Source organism: Nanorana parkeri, unplaced genomic scaffold, assembly GCF_000935625.1.
Source record: "Nanorana parkeri isolate BGI_ZX_2015 unplaced genomic scaffold, ASM93562v1 scaffold1381, whole genome shotgun sequence".
NCBI lineage: Eukaryota > Metazoa > Chordata > Amphibia > Anura > Dicroglossidae > Nanorana > Nanorana parkeri.
This window is the reverse complement of record NW_017307649.1, coordinates 388,730-408,425: the sequence shown is the minus strand read 5'-3', so window position 1 is coordinate 408,425 and position 19,696 is coordinate 388,730.

Genomic DNA, 19,696 nt, shown 5'->3' with positions numbered 1-19,696 from the left:
TTGCGGGAGTTGGACCATTATGCCTCCTTCTCAAACTTTAAAATACATTTTTCTAAATCATCGGCCTTAAATATTTCCCTTCCTCGAGCAGACTTAGAGCTCTTGCAGTCATCCTTTCCGTTCACTTGGGCGACAGATGCCCTACCCTACCTAGGCACCAATATCGCGGCGGACCCAACAAGACTGTACGAGCTCAATTTTGCACCCCTACTTCAGAAGACCAAGCAAGACCTGTTGTCTTGGCACCTCCTATTGCTCTCTTGGTTTGGCCGCTGTAACGCCATCAAAATGACGACTCTACCAAGAATCCTCTACCTGTTTCAGGCCCTCCCGATCCGCATCCCACAGATTTTCTTTCGTCGAATGCGCCAGATGCCCACGGCTTTTCTATGGTCCCACGCGCCCCCCAGAATCTGCTATAGCACGGTAACCCTCCCCAAAAACAGAGGTGGAATTGGCCTTCCGGACTTGGCCAAATACCACAAGGTGACCCATCTTGCCCGAGTATGGGATTGGTGCTGCCACCGGAAAACCAACCAGTGGGTAGGCATGGAGGAGGAAGACACTAGTTCGGCCATGGCTGGACTTCCCTGGCTATCTTCACCCATGCCGTCCTCTACTCGCTTACACCCCACTATCGCACCCACACTCTTGATATCCAGAGCACTCTTTCGTTCCACTGACATCTCTCCCTTCCCCTCGCCGCTGATCCAGGTGCTGGGCGACCCAGACTTTCCTCCTGGTGCTGAGAACCCTCGCCTTCGTCGCCTTCTGACACCAGCAGATAACCAGGTTGATGACCCCCTTCGAACAGGTTTGTAAGGATGAGATGCCCACCCGTCATGCCATATCCCTTCTGTACTCCTCACTGATCTCCCCTCCCCCAGACTCATACCCGGAATTTGTGGCCAAATGGGAGAGAGACTTGAACATCACCTTCACATCGGCCCAAAAAGACCGCTTACTACATTTGGCACGCCATACTTCTATGGCCTCCAAGACACAAGAACTGGGATACAAAATAGTTTCCCGGTGGTACAGAGTTCCCACAGTCCTTCATGCCATATACCCCCAGGTCCCATCCACATGTTGGAAATGTCAGAGCGCTCCGGGCACGATGCTACACATATTTTTGTCCTGCCCTCAGCTGACCCCGTTCTGGGGGGGGTGATCGCCACCATGAAGGACCTGGTAATGGTGGACTTGACGGACAACCCTGCTGCCTGCTTGCTACACTTGACCCATATGTCCACTGGGAAGTACAAGCGGTCCTTGTCTCGACATCTCCTGAATGGGGCCCGCTCCTGCATACCTCTGTTGTGGAAGCAGTCTTGCTGCCCAACCCTCAAGATGTGGTTCTCCAAGATTGATGAGACGTGTCTCATGGAAGACCTGACTTCTTCGATACGGAACACTGAGGAACTCTTCCGATCCACCTGGAGGCCCTGGACCGCGTTTCAGGGTTCAGATGCCTACCAACAAGTTATGACCTTAGTACACCCCGGAACCCAAATGGGGACGCCGACCCTACACGTTTGACGCGCTACTCTGCTCCACCCGGCCTATCTGAACTCCCACCCCTGCTGCTCTTCTTCTAATCTACTGTTACTCCCATGCTCCCTCCTTTACCCTCCCCCCTCCTGTTCCTATAGATACTGAGCACGGCAGGCCTCTTGTTCGCATGAAACCACATATGCGACACAACTGACACATACAAGTGACGGAGTGCTCTAGCCTTGAGCTTTGCTCTCTTGCTATACACCATACTAAGCTCACGTTACACATGGAGCCTGCTTTTAAATGTCATATAGATTGCAGTAGATACACCAGATGTGCCCATGGTAGATATGTGTCGGACGTACTACTGGAACTGAGCAGCTCTGCTATGTGATGTCATGATAACTTCACTGCAGCAATAAAGCTGATTTTTGATTTTTTTAAAAACATCAGTTTAAAATAATATAAACTTAAAAAAATATAATAACATTGAACCAAAACGATTAATGATTTCTTATGGTAATTTTCAATGTAAAATAATAATACTGTAAAATAGAGTGCAAGCATAAACTGATATGAATTGTTCAGTGATCTCTGTACAGCACAACAGAATGTGAGAGATCTATATCATATAAATATATAATAATCCATACAGTGGCTTCCCTCATTTATTATAAAGCAGCTTGGGGGAATCTTCTCCCTTGTCTCTCTTGTAAGCTTTCCTATGATTTGAATTTATAGAGATGTGTCTCTACCTGCATCTTTATAAAGTGAATGTCAGATTTTAAAAGCCTGTAACATTCAGACCTTATGCCAGCTGTGTCCCTGTGTCAGCAAGCAGGATATGGAGCAGCTGTGACACAAACACAATGTCCACTTTAAACAACTGTTCTGTGGTACCCTGCCCAAAAGGAATGTGGCAGTTCTCATGTTCACATCAAAATGAATAGAGCTCAGGTGTCATGAGAAAACATAATTTAGGATGTGAAAACAAAAATATAAGCAGACCAGATAACCCCATCAAATTTTTTTTCAAAAACAGAAGTGTGTCTCCTGGGTACAGTGTCGGAGATAGAGTGCTTTTTTATATTTATACAGACTAGGGTCTGAAAGTCAATTTGTTTCGGCATTTGGATTCGGGTGAATCCGTATTTTGTTAATTTCGGATTAGTTAATTTATCATAACAAACTAAAATGTGTTGCAGAAAAGTGACATTCCATGTTTACTTTGTTTCTTTTTCATTTCTGACACCACAAACAAAAAAGAAACAGTTTTCATACCAGGAATATTAGGGGGGACCCCTGATGTAAAAAGAAAAACAAAAAAACAGCGTGCGGTTCCCCGGCAATTAATACCAGACCCTTTAGGTCTGGTAGGAATTTTAAGGGGATCCCCAACATCAAAAAAATGAAAACACATGTCGTCCCCCATAAAACCCCCTACTAGACCCTTAATCCGGGCAGCAGCCTGGCAGGGTAGGAAAGGGGGGGATGAGCGAGCGCCCCCTCCACCATACCAGGCCACAGCATTGGGAGGGTGCTTTTCCGGGGGGGGGGGCTTGGAAAAGCACCTTGTCCCAATGCCGATGGAGACAAGGGCCTCCTCCCCACAACCCTGACCGGGAGGTTGTGGGGGTCTGTGGCAGGGAGGCTCATCTGGGTACCCCCTTTCTTCAGGGGGCATCCAGATGCTACCCTTCCCTTGTGAATAAGTAAAGGAGTATTTGTACCCCTACTCATTCACTACTACAAGGGATAAATACAATTTAAATAAACACACAACACCTTAGAAATAAATCCTTTAATTGAACAAAAAACAAAACACGATTTTTTGACAATTCCTTTATTTAAAAGAAATAAACAAATGTCCCACAAAGTAATTCCAGCGTCAGCCAACAATTGAAAAAAAGAAAACAAAAATCCCAGATGCAATATTTACATTTGGCAATGGGCAGAAATAAACAAAGCCTGCTATTGGCTATTTTATATTGAAATACCCAATAGCAGGCTGGCTAATGCTCCGCCCACTGCCTGCTGTGAGTCACAGAGGAGCTGACCTGAGAAAGAACTTTCTCTCTCAAGTCTGCTCTTCTGCAGGAGCAATAGCCATTCCGTTATTGGCTATTTTATATTGCCTCCTGCCTTCTGTCAATCAGCAGAGGAGCGGACCTGAAAGAAAATATTCTCTCTCAGGTCCGCTCCTCTGGGACTGACAGAAGGCAGCCATTATGCTATTGCAATAGCCAATAGCAAACTGGCTATCGCTCGTCCTCCCCCCTTTCCTGCCCTGCTAGCTTTTTTTAAAACTTTTTTGGCATTGGGGTTCCCCCTAAAATAGTTTTTTGTTTGTTTTTCACATGGGGTCAATGTCAATGCTAAAGCCTGATGTGGTCCCGAAAACGCTTGTTCATATGACAAAGAACTTCAATAAATTAAGCTTTTGCTATCCTAAAAGGACTGGTGTGCTGATGACATTTCAACAATTCTGCCAACATTTTTTACAAAACACAAGGATTCCAACTGACTGTTATGTGCAGTAAAAAAGGTTCTTCTTTTTACACTTTTCTCTATCAGTCCCACAGTCTTGTGAAAATAATAATGAGTAAGATGACTAAGTAAGATGAAAAACTAATTATTTCAAGTGATGCTCTATCTGTCCTTAAGATAATCTTCCTATCAACAATGTTGACTACTCAGAGTTCACAAATGAAATGAAATCAAATATTACTGCTGAGTCAGTGTACACAGTCATTTAAATAATTATTGTCAGTGCATCTATTAGATCAAGCCAAGGACTGAAAATACTGAAAAGCAGATAGGCAATCTTTTATGACTCCCATAGATTTTGCCATTTATTCTGCAGGACTATCATACACCACATGATTTTCTCTTTATAAATACACACTGGGCTAATTCATGACCCAGCCATTCTGCAGGAGTGTTAACAAGTTGTCTAATCAATAGCCGACCATTCTGGAACTGGGAAGCAGAGTAATCCTTTTCTCGAGAGCAAGACATTATTCAGCAACCACTGCAACTATTTTCCCTTAAAATCCATATTAAATTAGAAAAATGTACAACACTCACTGAAGGCTTAATCAATGATGCAAGACAACTAACTGAGTCAGCAGCTTAGATTGGCTCTGTCTTGAAGAATATAACTGTCAGAGCTCACTTTGGCTCTTGAATGTTGATTTATTTATGCACAGGTAACACATTTGCAATATCCTTGGAAAAAAATCAAGTATAAACTTGGATTCAGTGGCATTTCTCTGAGGTGGGTTAGCTATGTATTTCAAGAATGTATTATGGGCTTCATTCAAGCCCACCCAAAATAATTCAACTAGGGCCGGACAGCTACTGGCTTTCTAAATTAATCAGGGACTAACAAGATCCTCTGCCAGAAACAGCACCTCTATCATCTGAGTACTTGGGAAGTCAAGTGCAAAAACTTAAAGGAGAACTATGAGGTGAGTAAATGACACTCATGCCTACAGTTAGAGCCGATGTGTGACATTGAAAATGTCACAGGTCAGCTCTATTGATCGGGAAGTGAGCGAAAACATACTACGGCTCGCTCACTTCCCCATCATCTGCCTGCAGAGAGCCGTGACAGTCATCACTCCCCACAGAGATTCCCCGAATTCCCTCCCCTTTTATATAGCTGTTAGCGGAGGAGTGAAGGGAAATACTATAGAGTGCCACTTGAGTGAAACCTTTGAGGCTGCTGGAGCTGCTGACATCACATCCAAGATGGTGCACCCAGAAGCATTCTCAATGCTTTCAGACGTCTACATGAGGAAGGATTTGTACAGTAAATAACATGGCTGGAATAAGTTAAATGCACATATAATCTTATGGCAATATTGTTGTTGAAATTAATGGACAGGTGACAGGGTCTTTGCAAATATTCTGTGCCAATAGCAGATACACTATCACTGCATTCTAAAGAATCAGGCAAGTGCCAGAGAATGATTGGCAATTTTTTTATTTGCCAGAAAATATGCAAGTAGATATTTGCAATCTGCAAAGGATTGTATATTTCACAAATCACTATCACCTTGATTCCTGAATTGCATGATTTATGCAGGCCAGACAGATCTCTGTGCAAGCTTTTTATGTAATAAAAAAATAGGGGATTGTTCATTCTCCTCCTCTCCCAACATGAGTCAAAAGTTGAAAAGGGAGTATGTGCGATATCTAGGAAGGTCCCACCTGAACTTGGGTGTTACCTTGCTTTGTAGAAATGCCATAAATAATCCCAATATTTAGCTAAGGAAGACTTCCTTTCATTCAGGGTCAATTAGGACCCCACCTGGAGCTCCTCCCACTGGACCAGCGCGCCGCTGACTCGTCCCTGCTCTCTCCTGTGATGTGATGATCGATCACCGGCACACGGACACAGTGAGTGAGGGCAGATTGGGGGGGGAGAGAGATTTATTAAGCAATTATATATGCATTGTCTGCACTGTATTAGCAGTATATACTACATATAGAGTATATACTGCTAATACAGTGCAGACAATACATTTACAATTATACTAACATGAATGTATTAAATGATCTGTATGTAGCCCTGTACTATGGATCATTTAACCCATTCATGTTAGCAGAGGATCATTGTAAATGTATTGTTGCAGGCACTCTATATGTACATGTACTATATACTACATATAGAATGCACCGAACAATAGATTTACAATTATCCTCTGCTAATATGAATGGGTTAAATGATCCATAGTACATGATATGTAGCCCTGTACCCCCCTTTTCCACTTACAGAGCTAGGTTATTTTTCTTTTAAATAAATATTAATGTAATTTTATTGGTATCTATCTTCCAGTAGCTGCCTCATTTCCCACCCTCGGCTTATATTCGAGTCAATACTTTTTCCCAGTTTTTTGTGGTAAAACTAGGTACCTCGGCTTATATTCGGGACGGCTTATACTCGAGTATATACGGTATTACATTTTGTTGACTTATTTTTCTTTAGCAAATGCAGCTTTCTTCAAACAAAGGGTATCTTTTATTCCCTAGCAAAGCTAGTTGAACATTATACCACAGCAAATTTGCAAGGGGTGAATATAGAGGTTCTGCAGAAAAGAGATCCTACTGGCAACTGTAGTTGTTATGCCAGTTCTCCAGCCCCAGAATCCTAACAGCTTTACAGGGACAGTAAGGCAGAACTCCCAACTTATCCCACTGGTTCCAAACACGCACAGATTCCAATTTTGGCCCTAGACCTGGGCAGGAGTTCACTTACATATCTTACAGGAGGCCTGAGCTGCTTACATGGCTCTAGGTCCAGTCCATAGCAAGGTCACACCAAGAGTCCATGCAACACTGAGGCCCAGGCAGACCAAACACTGCATTGGAGGTAACTATCCAGCCAGTTCCACAGACTGAACCTCAGTTACACGACTACCACATACTCCTGCCTTGAAACGGCTTCTCCATTACTCACCAAAGCATGACCAACAATTACTTTCAGGAATTAAGAGACTCAGTCCATTGTTCCTCAAACTTATTTGCTTTTACTAAGTTGAGGGAAAAACGTGAACATTTCACTGGTAAATCCACACGACGGAGAAGAACAGCGGCATTCCCCCAAAAAAGAACACCTGATAACCTGAACACTACATCCTGCCTAATGCGGCCCTGTCTCTCCCACGAGGGCCTGAATAGGTCCTTCTATCCTTATGCTGTGCACTGCCACAAACAACTCTGTCTAAGACTCCTCCCCTGCTATTTGTATATACCCTATTTGAAGGCAGGGAGACATCTACAGGGGAACTTAGGGCACTACTTCCATGTCTACATACAAACTAGTAAGAGTGCCTTAAAAACCATGCAAGGGAACTGATTCTTCCTGGAGTGCCAAATTTTCTAGCAAGTTCAAAGTCACACTGCAAGTGAATAAAAAGTTTTTTTTTGACAGGGTCTCTTTAAGTCCTGGGGCATCTGTTTGTGAGGCACCATACTGGTGATAAGTGGTTTCTATGCTGTATGTGTAAATGAATGCAATAGAGGCCTCTGCTTTTAATATACATTTGTAAGCAGGTTTGAAAGAAAACTAGTCATAAGGAAAACATGGAGGCTGCTATTTCTAACCTCTTTTCAAACTGCCAGTCATCTGGCTAACATTGACGCTTCATTCCCTTGAATTGCTGAGCCAGAGGAAGTATAAAGATCTGGAGAAGTGACTTTATTCTAACTTTACTGATTTGCATACACGTTCTGTCACTGGCTTTGCATTGAAGATAATGGGACATAACAGCCAGGTAGCTAGTTTTTTCAGAGAAAAACACAGGAATCACACTCACCATATTATTTTATTATAAGTTCACCTTAAATGTAGTCTCATAGATGAAAAATCAGTTCCAGGGGATATTCCTATGAGTACTTTTAGTGAATTGTTTCCTTGAAATCTTTCTGTGTTTAGCAAACAGGCTTTGATTATTACTATAATCATCACCACCATCATTATCAAGTGCCAGTGTGTGAAGTGATGTTGGAACTTGCTTTCCTGCAGGTTCCGCACATGCTGGTGAAAGGGGTTTTACTGCTTGAAACTGCAATGCAGCATTTTGCTGGTGGAGGAAAATTGAAAGTGGCATCCTTCGGGGGTTTTTTCTTCATCCCTGAAGCAGACAAAGAGAGTGATCACAGGTTTCCCTACATCAGTCCAGTCAGTAAGCGTCCTTAACCAGTGAACTACCAAAATGCTGCTGAGTAATGTAAGGCTTAAAGTCCTGCTGAGCTAAAAACTGAATAATTAGTATTCTATGCTTGGCATGGCCTAGTTTGCTGTTCTTTTGTGGATTATCATATTAAACACTAGTTCAGTTTTCTGGTGCTGTTTTATGACATTACAGTACCTCTACCTCCCTCACTACTTAGTTTTATAACCATAACATTTGCTGTACGGAATTGTATTAGCATTTTTGTCCAGTGCATAAACACTGATAATGACACCCACCAGTTCTCCAATACAAGAACCTAAATTGCATTCTAATAAGTAAACTTTGAAGCCTATCCTCCATGAAAGAAAAACTATCATTGCATACCCCCACGGACATGCGGCCTTCCTCCAACACCGCATCCCCGGACTTTCCTACGGCGCGATCGCCGAGACGTGACGTACCGTCGGCGGTGGGAACGGAGGCATCAGAGCGGTGGCTCCGACCAGACCGCCGGGTCCACGGTGAACCCTCATCCTCTCTTCCCCCTGGAGCCATATCCCCCGAGGCACTAGCAGATCAGTTGGGAGGGAGCCCGGCCGCCATGACACCCCTGCTGGACTGCCTTGCAAGCCCGTCCTGCCGCAGCCCACGGCCTCCACCGCTGACACAGCAGTCAGGGACCTATCCCCGGCCACGCAGATCAGAGACCCAGCAGGGCTCAAAGGACTACAGGGCTGCCGATCAGGCCTCCCCCTTGGCACCTCACCCACCCAGTGATGCCTGTCCCTCTCAGCCACCATTGCCCCAGGGAGAGCTGGACTGGTCCTCCCCCCCTCTTCCACTGGCTACTGGGGACTCCTCAGACTCCTGGCAATCAGACCCACAGTTGGGCTCCCTCTGCCCCCCTGGGAGCTGGCACTCCATGCAGCGTGGTCAATCACACATGACTAATGCCGACCTCAGGGCTGTGCTATGCTCTCTCCCTACTAAAGCGGATTTAGCAGCCATGGTGCCCACTAAATCTGATTTTGAGGCATTTACCTTCCGCATTGAAACCGCCTATAAGCAAGCGATCACGGAAGTCAAGGAAGAGATTGCCACTGTCTCCTCCAAAGTTTTGGGTCTTGAACGTTCCCAGATGGAGCTGACTCGCAAGATCACACAGTTGGAAGAAGGCCAATCCTCAGCTAATCATCAGATGACAGCCTTGATGCTCGGACTAGATGACCAGGATAACAGAGGCAGGCGCAATAATGTGCGCGTTAGAGGGATCCCGGAATCCACTCATGCAACTGACCTGAAGACCACCATACAGGGCATCTTTAATATATTTTTGGATCCCCCCCCCGACACAGCCATAGAGCTTGACCGGGCTCATAGATCCCTGGGTCCTAGACCACAGAATGCTGAAAGGCCTAGAGATGTGATCTGTCGCATCCATCACTACAACATCAAGGAAGAAATCATGCGACAGGCCTGGCGAAAAGGCTCAATTGAGTTTGACGGAGCCTCCATCCACCTTTATCCTGATTTATCTGCAAAAATAGTGCTCGCAACATTTTTGCGGATCGCACTGGACTGGAACAAAGGCACTAATGCAGGCGATCGCACTGTGGGCGAGGGGCCTGCCTGCGCAGCCCACGCCCCCTCCCGGGTCATGTTAATGCGGCTTCGAGGGTGACATGGAAAATACAAACATTTTTCAAATTACTGGTTTAAGGGATGCCTTAAAGCTGTATGTTATATTTCAGAACCAGCATGGTTTTAAGGGAACATTTGCAGCACCCCAATCTACTTTCATTTGATTGATATCAGTGAAAAATACTTTTTTCCGGTGGCTTGACACACAGAACTAGTACCCTTAAAACATTTGTAATTTTTTGGTCAGAAAAAAAAGGCGGCATTGCTGATGCACCCTATTCCTCCTCCTCATCTAATCCTGCCATAACCCTTGAAACTGGCTTATGACTAGATCCAGCAGAATTGTTTGAGCACTCCATTTCTGGCGTGCTGCACAAGCAAAGGTTGCAGGGAAGATTATAGCAATGCATGGCTCACCCCCAAATATGTTTATACTGCCAGTCCCATTCAAACTTCTACGCCTGAAGAGGATTTAATTGATTGAGCACTCCATTTCTGCCTTGTTGCAAGTGGTGCTATGCATATCCCTCCTTTTGTTCTCAAAAGGAGGATTGGCAGTGACCAAGTAATTAAAAGAGCAGAGCAAGAGAGGGTGGGGTTACTTCAACCGCTTCCATACCAGCTGGTGGAAGCAGCCCCTTTCCTGCAGTTCATAACCTGAGTGTTCCCATATTAACATATTCCACCTGTCATCATTATTTTTCCAGTGTGTTTTATTATTGTTTAGCATTATTTACCAATTTTACTTTTATTAACAATTTTTATGGTTTTGTTAAATTTTTTGTTTGTAAGGTCGTCCCTGCCCTGTTCAAGCCAACATAGGACGGCATGGCTGTAAATAACAAAAGAACTACTGATTAAGAAGGATATACCACTGGCTGAAGGTGGCCCAGTATGTGCTTAAGGCAATGGCTTGCCCTGCTGCAAGTGTCAGGGAAGGCCTTCAGTGCAGCGGGAGCATTTGTACCTTAAAAGCTGACTTTTATTCAAATTAATCGAGCCTGGATCACAGAGGACTAGAAAACACCCACTTTGGATGTTACTGACACAATCAATGCATTTCTTTTTTTTTTAAGAAAATAAAATAATCTTTTTTTCCCCTTTGTTCTTGCTGCTGCTGCTGCTAAAATTTCCATCTCCAGGCACCTGTTTTCCTGTTTATTTTCCTCCTTCCCTTTGCCAAAAAAATGAACCTATTAAATCAAAAAAGGGCTGAAGTTCTAATGCAATGAGGTGCTGTGAGAAACCCAGCTCTTTAATAGACTGTTAGCATTAACTGTCTGATGTGCTCTTATAAACCCAACATAAAAATTGTAATCTAAAAATTTGAAAAAAGTAGCTAAGGTGTTAACAATTGAATTAGCTAGCTCACAAACAGTTGTTCCAGACAGTTATTGTCCTTAAAAGGAGCAGAGCACAAGCAGAGAATGTACCCCAGCACTGCAATTCAGAGCATTTAAGTATAGCTTGCAAGGTCGTTTTTTTTAACCCGTGAAAATAATAGCTGCTGATACCAGGGCTGGCCTTAGGCCTTTAGGCGCCCTGTGCGAGAAAGCTTTACAGCGCCACTCAGTGACCACACCCCTCAGTGGCCACACCCTTTGGTGGCCACCCCCCCAGTAACCACACCCATTTATCACCCATATTTTTGGTAAAATATAAAAAGACGGGGTCACGTCGGGTAAATAGACACCAAACATGTCATGCTTTAAAATTGCGCGCACCCGCAAAATCGCAAAAAATGACCATGCCCAAAAATTGACCATGGGTGACGCTTTAAAAGCTTTTACCGCTCATCAGTTTAGTGTTATCAGTGATTGATAGCCCTAAAATTATTGCTCTCATTCCGACGTTTGCGGCGATATGTAACATGTGCGGCGTAATGGGCCAGTCCACTTTATCCTGCAGCCAGCTAGACTGCCCTGTCACTGGCAACTGCCTACACGGGGGGAGGGGGGGATGCAGGAGGGAGCGCTGCCTGCTGTCAGGATGGCGGAGCGGTGAGGGGGAGAGAAGCCGTGCCCGCACCTGTTAGGATGGCCGAGCACGTAGGAGATCGGAGCCGCTGTCATCCTGTCAGTTTCAGGATGACAGCAGCTCTGTGCGCACTGCGTGGCTGAGCGGAGGATCGGTAAATATCATTGATATTTACCGGTCCTCCGTGTGAAAAGGACAAACACTGGAGCGATCGTCTGATCACTCCAGTGTTTGTAAATAACTGGGGACACATAGTGCTATGTGTCCCCAGTTATGAATCTCCCCGCCCTCGGCGCTCATTTAAGAGAAAAGCAACCATAGTACATGACCGCCTACTTTGACATACTGTATAAAGACTTTTCCATTAGGCACTACCTATTGTAACTGCATGAAAGCCGTCTATTCTTTTTTGTCCAGAGCGCTATTAAACTGTTGAACCGACTGATACAAACACCAAGCAGATAATACTGCAGTATGCATTTAGGGGATGACACTTGCCAGTAGAGAGAGAGTTAAATACCCTGGAAAATCCTTGGTAATGATATGTTGTGGTGGAATTCTATTGCTCATTTCATGGTACTAAAGATATTTAAATGCTCCCAGTGGGGAATGACCATGGTGGCCCTGATAATTATAAGCTCAGTGGTGAAAATGACAGCCTCGAGTCTGTAGCTCTGTCTGCCCTCTCTTTTATACCAGAGTGCATGCGTGGGTTTGAGGGAGCCCAGGCAGCAGGGGGTTGGCAAATGCCAAGAGCATGAATAAAGAGATCAAAGCACCTGATAATGCGACTGCCCGCGAACGAGTAAAGGGCACAGTGTTTGCTGCTTTGTGTAGGAGGACAGTTGTTTTCTCAGACTGCACTTCTGGCCCTTGTTAGTTTATGGATCAACAAGTTTTCAAACAAGAAGCAACGATAAATTGTGATTCAAATGTTTTGAGTCACTTATTTGTCCAACTTTTTTTTTAAACTCATGCACCACAATTTTAAAGGGCTTGTAAACTTATTAAGTGCCTATTCCCACCTATGCTTCCATTTCTGCCTGCACATTGGCATACATTCTGTGGTAGTTCAACGCATGTTTCACTTTGATTTCAAACAGACCCTTAACAGACATCTACAGACCAAATAAACATGCCTGACTCATTTTTTTTTCAGTGCACAAGACATTTGTTTTTGCTTACATGAGAGTCAGGTGCATTTGTTTACACCATTCATACGTACTGGGTTCCACTGCAAATGAATTGTAATGCACGACAATCCACATATACAGCATTATTAGGCATGTTAAAGCATGATAAAATATGTATGCATAGGGGACTTTGTGCAAAGGGCCCTCTTCAGTTCTTTAGCAGTGGCTGTACCCGAATGCTGTGGACAACTGAACACAAGCAATGACATCAGCACCGGTCCCTGCAAGCAGGGAGGCTCAGTAACATAACCCCATGTGTGCAATGCTTAACAATCATATTTTAGTGTAATTTTAAACAGGACAAATCATAGAATAAAATGAATACTTTTATCTACCGATTTCAATGCCCTATTTATTAGATCTGATTGGAATCTCTTTACAGACTTTTCCTTTGATGAGAATAACCATAGTAATTTTGGGGAGTTGAACTTCAGTAAAAACTAATTAAAAGTCCATTTTGTGACAATAAAAATATTGTTATGGGGGAAATCTATTCTTAATTCACGCATTGACTTACCTGATGTAGTATCCTGGTGGTATTAAATGCCTATATATAGGTTAACATTTTTACCAAAAATAATTATTCCTTTATTTAGAATAGTGGGCGGAGCCATGCACAATAATATCTTATGCCCCACTAGCCACATTCTACTGGGGAATAGTGCAAAAATAGCCTAATATTATAGAGCAAGTTATTGGATCCTGCATACAGCTGTTCCAGGTTCTTTAGCTATCATCAGTGCAGTGCATGGTTTCTACGGAGTAGGGACACGAAGAGACAGTATAACCATATAGGTTATGGTGAGAAGGGACTAAAGCAATCAAAAAGCCCTCCAATGGAATCAGTGCATAACACAGTAAAGTCCACTTAAAGCAGAAATTATTAACATGTCTTATTGCATCACATATAATAATAACCACAAATGTGCGGAATCCGAGTCTATGTTAATGTTTGCGCGCGAAAAACTGCGCAGAAAACACTACCGCTTTTTGTGTGAATGGAGCCTAAGAGGTACCTGAAAGTGGTACCCATTTAATGGATGGGTACACCTGTTTGATAGAGACATCTCACTGTTCCATTCTATATTATTCTGTATTATTTAATACATATATTCTACTTTCACTTGACCACTGGAGAAATTTGCCTCCTTCAAGCTTTTCCTAAAATCCCACAATCCAGCAGACAAATTGATCTTTTTCTGATGAGATCCTACCCCTAACACGCAGATTGGTCTTTTTCCGAAGAGATCCCACCTCCAGCACACACACATTGGTCTTTCACCTGTATTCCTCTTCCAACACATATCATTTCCAATTTGTCATTCAGAGTCTGTTACTGTGCAGTCCTACACCTACACACAAAGTACATATTAAACACTGAAGTATGCGCACACAGCCTGGAGGAAAAGCACTCGGAGTGAACTCGGAGAAGGGAGGGAGAGAAAAAAAGTAAAATATTTAGATTTTTTTTTTAAATAAATATATTTTAAATATATATATATATATATACATATACACTGAGTGGCCAGATTATTATGACTACCCCATCAGTACTTCGTTGGGCCACGAGATGACTTCGTTGGGCCACCTCGTGAATCCATGAGATGTTGAAAGGTGATGCAAGGAATCTGACACTTCACTGTTGCCCTTCTGTTGTCTTGTACCAGTCTTGCCACTCTCTTTTCTGCCCTAACATTGATTTGTCGCTGATGGCCACAATTCGCACATTCAGACCCAGATTTTCGGCTGACAGTCCAGTCTTTAAACACTTTAACAACAGCTGCTCTTGAACATTTAACGAATTCTGCTGTTTTGCTGATACTCGCTCCATGGCTCCGAGCGCCAACAATCACCCCATGTTCAAAGGCTGTTAAATTGCTTTGTTTACCCATATCTGCAGAAAAAAATCACTTCTACTGTCGTGGTAAACAACCTGCTTCCCTATTTATAATGGTCTGGCCCTCTAGCAACTTCAGCGCGAAATTATAGCTAATTATAGCTAATTTGCCTACAAATGTCAGGTGGTCATAATAATTTAAATTTTTTTTTAAAAATTTTGTTTGAGAGGAGTCTTCTTCTTTGGAAAGGAGATGTGGAGAGGTTGAAAATCTCGATTGTGCCTTTTGCTTTTTTTTGTATGACTGTGGATCCTCTTTTCCAATTCCCTCCTGTGCATTCTCTCCTCTGCCTTTCAGTTAAGAGATTTTTTGGCATGATGGGGAAAAGAAGCTTATGAATTTCTTTTCTGAGGACTTAATATAAAGGGATGTCATTTTATTGTGGTGGTACAGACTGGTAGGTCTAAAAAAGGGGATGGGTTGTCGGATTGTTTTGCCTGAATAGGTTCGGTATACGGAACAAATGTTAGAATTTCTTGGATAGTTTTATCCTATGCATGAATACTTAGGTTAGTTGCGGATAAGGGTTAGTCTGTGGGGACTACGATATATCGTGTTGTACTCTGCAGGCATCTAGTTCAACATCAGCATTGGCATCAATTGCTTGGTCAGGTTTTGGAGTTGGTAATTCTATTAGCCTTTGTTTAGGGCTTGACATTCTGTTGTTTGAATGTAGTTGATTCTATCCCTTTGCTAAATGTTTTCTCATATTTATCTCTCTCAAACTCCCAAAGCCTTTGTAGAAATGTGATAATCAAGGTTTTGAAAAGCCATAGTATTTGAATACATTATTAGTTTATGTTTGATAGTGGTGATCTTAAGATTCAGCTTGACTAAAATACTTTTTCTCTTGGAAATACTGTAATAATATCTGTAGCCTCAAGAATTGTTTTGACATAGAATTTGTTCTACTTGTTAGTATATTCAATATCATCTGAGAAAGCAGATTCAGTTTGGGCTTTTAGGCACTTATGGAAAATTATTTCCTACTAATACCCCTTAGGAGGTTGATATCTAGCATGTGTCTAATATGTGCCTCAAGTTTCCATTCTAGGGATCTAAAAATTGATAAAATTTGGTTGGCAATGTTTTGATTCTCTGATGGAGGAGATGGTATCTGCTCATCACCTGTAGCCAGTGATGCTCTAAAACCTTCTTTATTTTGATGGTATTTCTTTTTCGCTTCCTTTTCCCACACCTCTGCATTCTATGCTAGTGGCTGCATTGCAGCTTCTATTCACAGTCCTGCTGGCAAAACTCAATATCTAGCATAGGAGGTTCAGCTTGAAGCACTGTTCTATTCCAAACCTCTGACCCTTCCACATCTCTGTTTTCTCTTCTGATGGACTGTTTAACTACTACCTCTATCCTCTGGGATACTATATAGATCACTTTAGTTGGTGTCATCACTACAGCCAACACTTTGTTCTGTTTCTGACAACTGTTCAGTTGCTGTCAATCTGCCAATTCCTCTTACTTAACATAGGGGCAGGGGCGGGGCTATACTTTACGGTACCACGCACAGTCAGGAAGTGCAAAAGTTTTACTCACATCGTGTGAGCGGCCGGTTTTATCGTTTTGAATTGTAAGTGGCTACGTTTTTTTGTTTCAATAAATTTTATCGACTACACCATGAGGAGTTCTTGTTCCTTTATATTTTTCCAATAAACAAACGATCCATGGGATAAGGACGGGACGGGTGGGAAACCATCGATTGTCATCTTGTCTCTCTCTGCCTAGAAACATCCGTGGTCTGGTGAGTGTGCACCCCAGAGGGGAGTTTGTTTGACGAGGACACCTTAATGTGGAATTTGTTTTCATCGTCAACACGTTGTTTTCACTGGAAGCTTTGATTATTGTTGGACTCCCTTCACATTATATATATATATATATACAGGTGAAACTCGAATAATTAGAATATCGTGTTATATTTTATTATTTATTTATATGTCAATTATGTTACACTGAGTTGATTCACTATGTGGTTTCCCTGAGCGCTGCACATTCAATTACATACCATTTGACCCTAGGGTTTTTTAGTACAGCAGCTCCCTAATATTTAATTTTTTAAAGTTGATTGATATATTTTATATTTTCATATACTCATTTATTTAGTTCATCCCATATATCCACAAGCGCAGATTATACATACTTTACTCTTACTTAACATACCTCATTATATAATTCTTACTATATTCATCATCTTCCTTTCTTTTCAGATCCGTTCACTTCAGACAATTGCATTACAGGACAAGATTCATTTTATTGCCAGCACACAAGATATAAAGCTTTTTTACATCTATCTGACATGTTAATTTGGGAATATATTGAATACTTTTTTTTCTGATTACTATCAATAGAAGTATCCCCTACAATTATAAGGTGTATATAAATCTATCTGATGAATAAATTGGTTGAATTATGAAAGTTTTTGGTACACATACTACTAATACATTTTTTTAAAATAATAATATCATTGATTCTGCATATTTTTATTATATACAATGTATTATAATATGAATCCATGTGCATTTGCAATAAAACGTTTGTGAACCTATTGGCATTAACTGGTTTTCTTCAGTAATTTGCCATAAAATTAGATCTGATCCTCATCTACAAGTCAGATGAGGAGTTAATAGCTGGTTGAACATCCTCTGGCAGCAATGACTTCAAGCAAGCGCTTTTCGTTAGCTCTGGATCAGACCTGCACAACATTCAGGAGGAATGTTTGACCATTTCTCTTTACAAAACTGCTTCAGCTGAGACACATTTGTAGAATGCCTGGCATGAATGGCTCTCTTGAGGTATTTGCATAGCATCTCTATGGGCTTAAGGTCTGGGCTCTGACTGGGCCACTCCAAAAGGCACATTTTCTTTTTCTAAAATCAGTCTGTGGTGGATTTACTTTGATGCATAGGGTCATTGTCCTGCTGCATCAACCAACTTCTACTAAGCTTTAGCTGCTGGACAACCACCCTGACATCATCCTGTAGGATAGCTTGTTAAACTTGGGAACTTATGTTCCCCTTGATGATGACAAGTGGCCCTAAGGCAGCTAAGCAAGCCCAAATCATGACGTTCTCTCCAGCATACTTCACCATTGGTGTTTTGATGTTGGTAAGCTGTGCTCTTTTTGCGCCATACATGTTGTAGTGCTGAGTATTCTTCCCGATCAATTCAACTTTTGTTTCATCGGTCCACAAAACATTTTCCCAGTAACGTTGTGGTTTGCCAAGGTTTTCTTTGGTATACTTCAGGCGTGCAGCAATTATTTTTTTTAGATCAGCGGCTTTCTCTGAGGTGTTGTGCCATAGACACCCTGCCTGTTCAAAGACTTACATATGGTAGAGGGATGTTTGCCAGTTCCAGTGATGTCTTCAAGTCTTTACCTATTACTCATGGGTCCTTCTTTACCTCATTAAAGATTCTGCGTTGTGCATTGGGAGCCATCTTGGCTGGGTGCCCACTTAGTCTATGGGTTTACTTACTTTTTCCTGCAACACTGTGAATGTTTAATTGGTGTATTCGATAAAGACATGAGAAATTAGAATTGTTTGCATGTTATCAGCTTAAGCACATTGTGTTTGTCTAGTGTTGTGACTTAGATTAGGATCAGATCACATTTTATGGCAAATTACTGCAGAAACCAGTTAAATCCAAGGGGTGTGTGTGTGTGTGTGTGTGTGTGTGTGTGTGTGACAAATGGCTTTCATGTGTATGTATTTATATAAGTAAGGACATAGATATGTGAATGAGCTTACTGGCTTGTTTATATACAGCAGTGTGCTATTTTTAATGGTTAGTCTGTTTCGAAAACATATACAAGCCCATTGGAACCTGTTAGCCGATTACCTTTGATCTCTACCAGCAATTTACCATATATCATTGGCAATATTTTATTTCTCAGCCCTAATGAACGGGGAGTTGTGAGCCCCAGAACATGTTGGCTCAGGGGCGTCCCGAGGCAGGGTGACACCCGGAGCAGTAACAGAGTGTCACCCCGCCAAGACGTCACTGCGCATGCGCGATGACATCATCACGCGCGTGCGCGATGACATCATTGCGCGCGCGCGGCAGTATTCGGATACCTGCCGGTGGCCATCTTGGTGATGGACGCCAGCAGAGAGAGGAGGGGACAGTCACCCGGCGGGATAAGGTATGGCGCCGGGTTCCCTCCTCTATCCTGATACTGTTCATGGACCGAACGCCCGACTTTTCAGAGGGGGGTGACACCAAAATGACTGAGAGTCATTTTGGTGTCACCCCTCCACTGGTGTCACCCGGGTGCGGGCCGCACCCCCCGCTCCCCCCTGGTGACGCCACTGTGCTGGCTCTCTATTATTTGCATCTTGTTCGGAAAAAAACCTTTACTGAACCTTCCCAGTCATTGTGGAACTCTTATCTTTTCAACACTTTGCAGTTGCATTAACACAGCCGTTTTTGTTTTTCTAAGTCCCCTCTGTAATATTTTTTATTATCTGTTGGTTCTGCCAGTAGATCCTTTATTATTCCACTTTCTGCAACAAGATGACAAAACTGTTTGTTCTGCAGTGAAATTGTGCAGAGGCATTCTCAAGTTTTAGATGTACTTTAAAGGAGAACTATGGGGTTCTATCTTTTCTTGATTAATGCATTCCTTAGGCTAAATAAGTAAATTATGTAATTTACTCTAATTAGCCAAAATGCACAGTAAGGCTGTAAACCCTTATTTAAGGTGGTGGGTGGGGCTAAGCGCCGCAATGAGGAGACATCCCGACGTGTCTGACGGGATCCTCCCCACTGATCTTCCTCACTGTGACTGACAGTG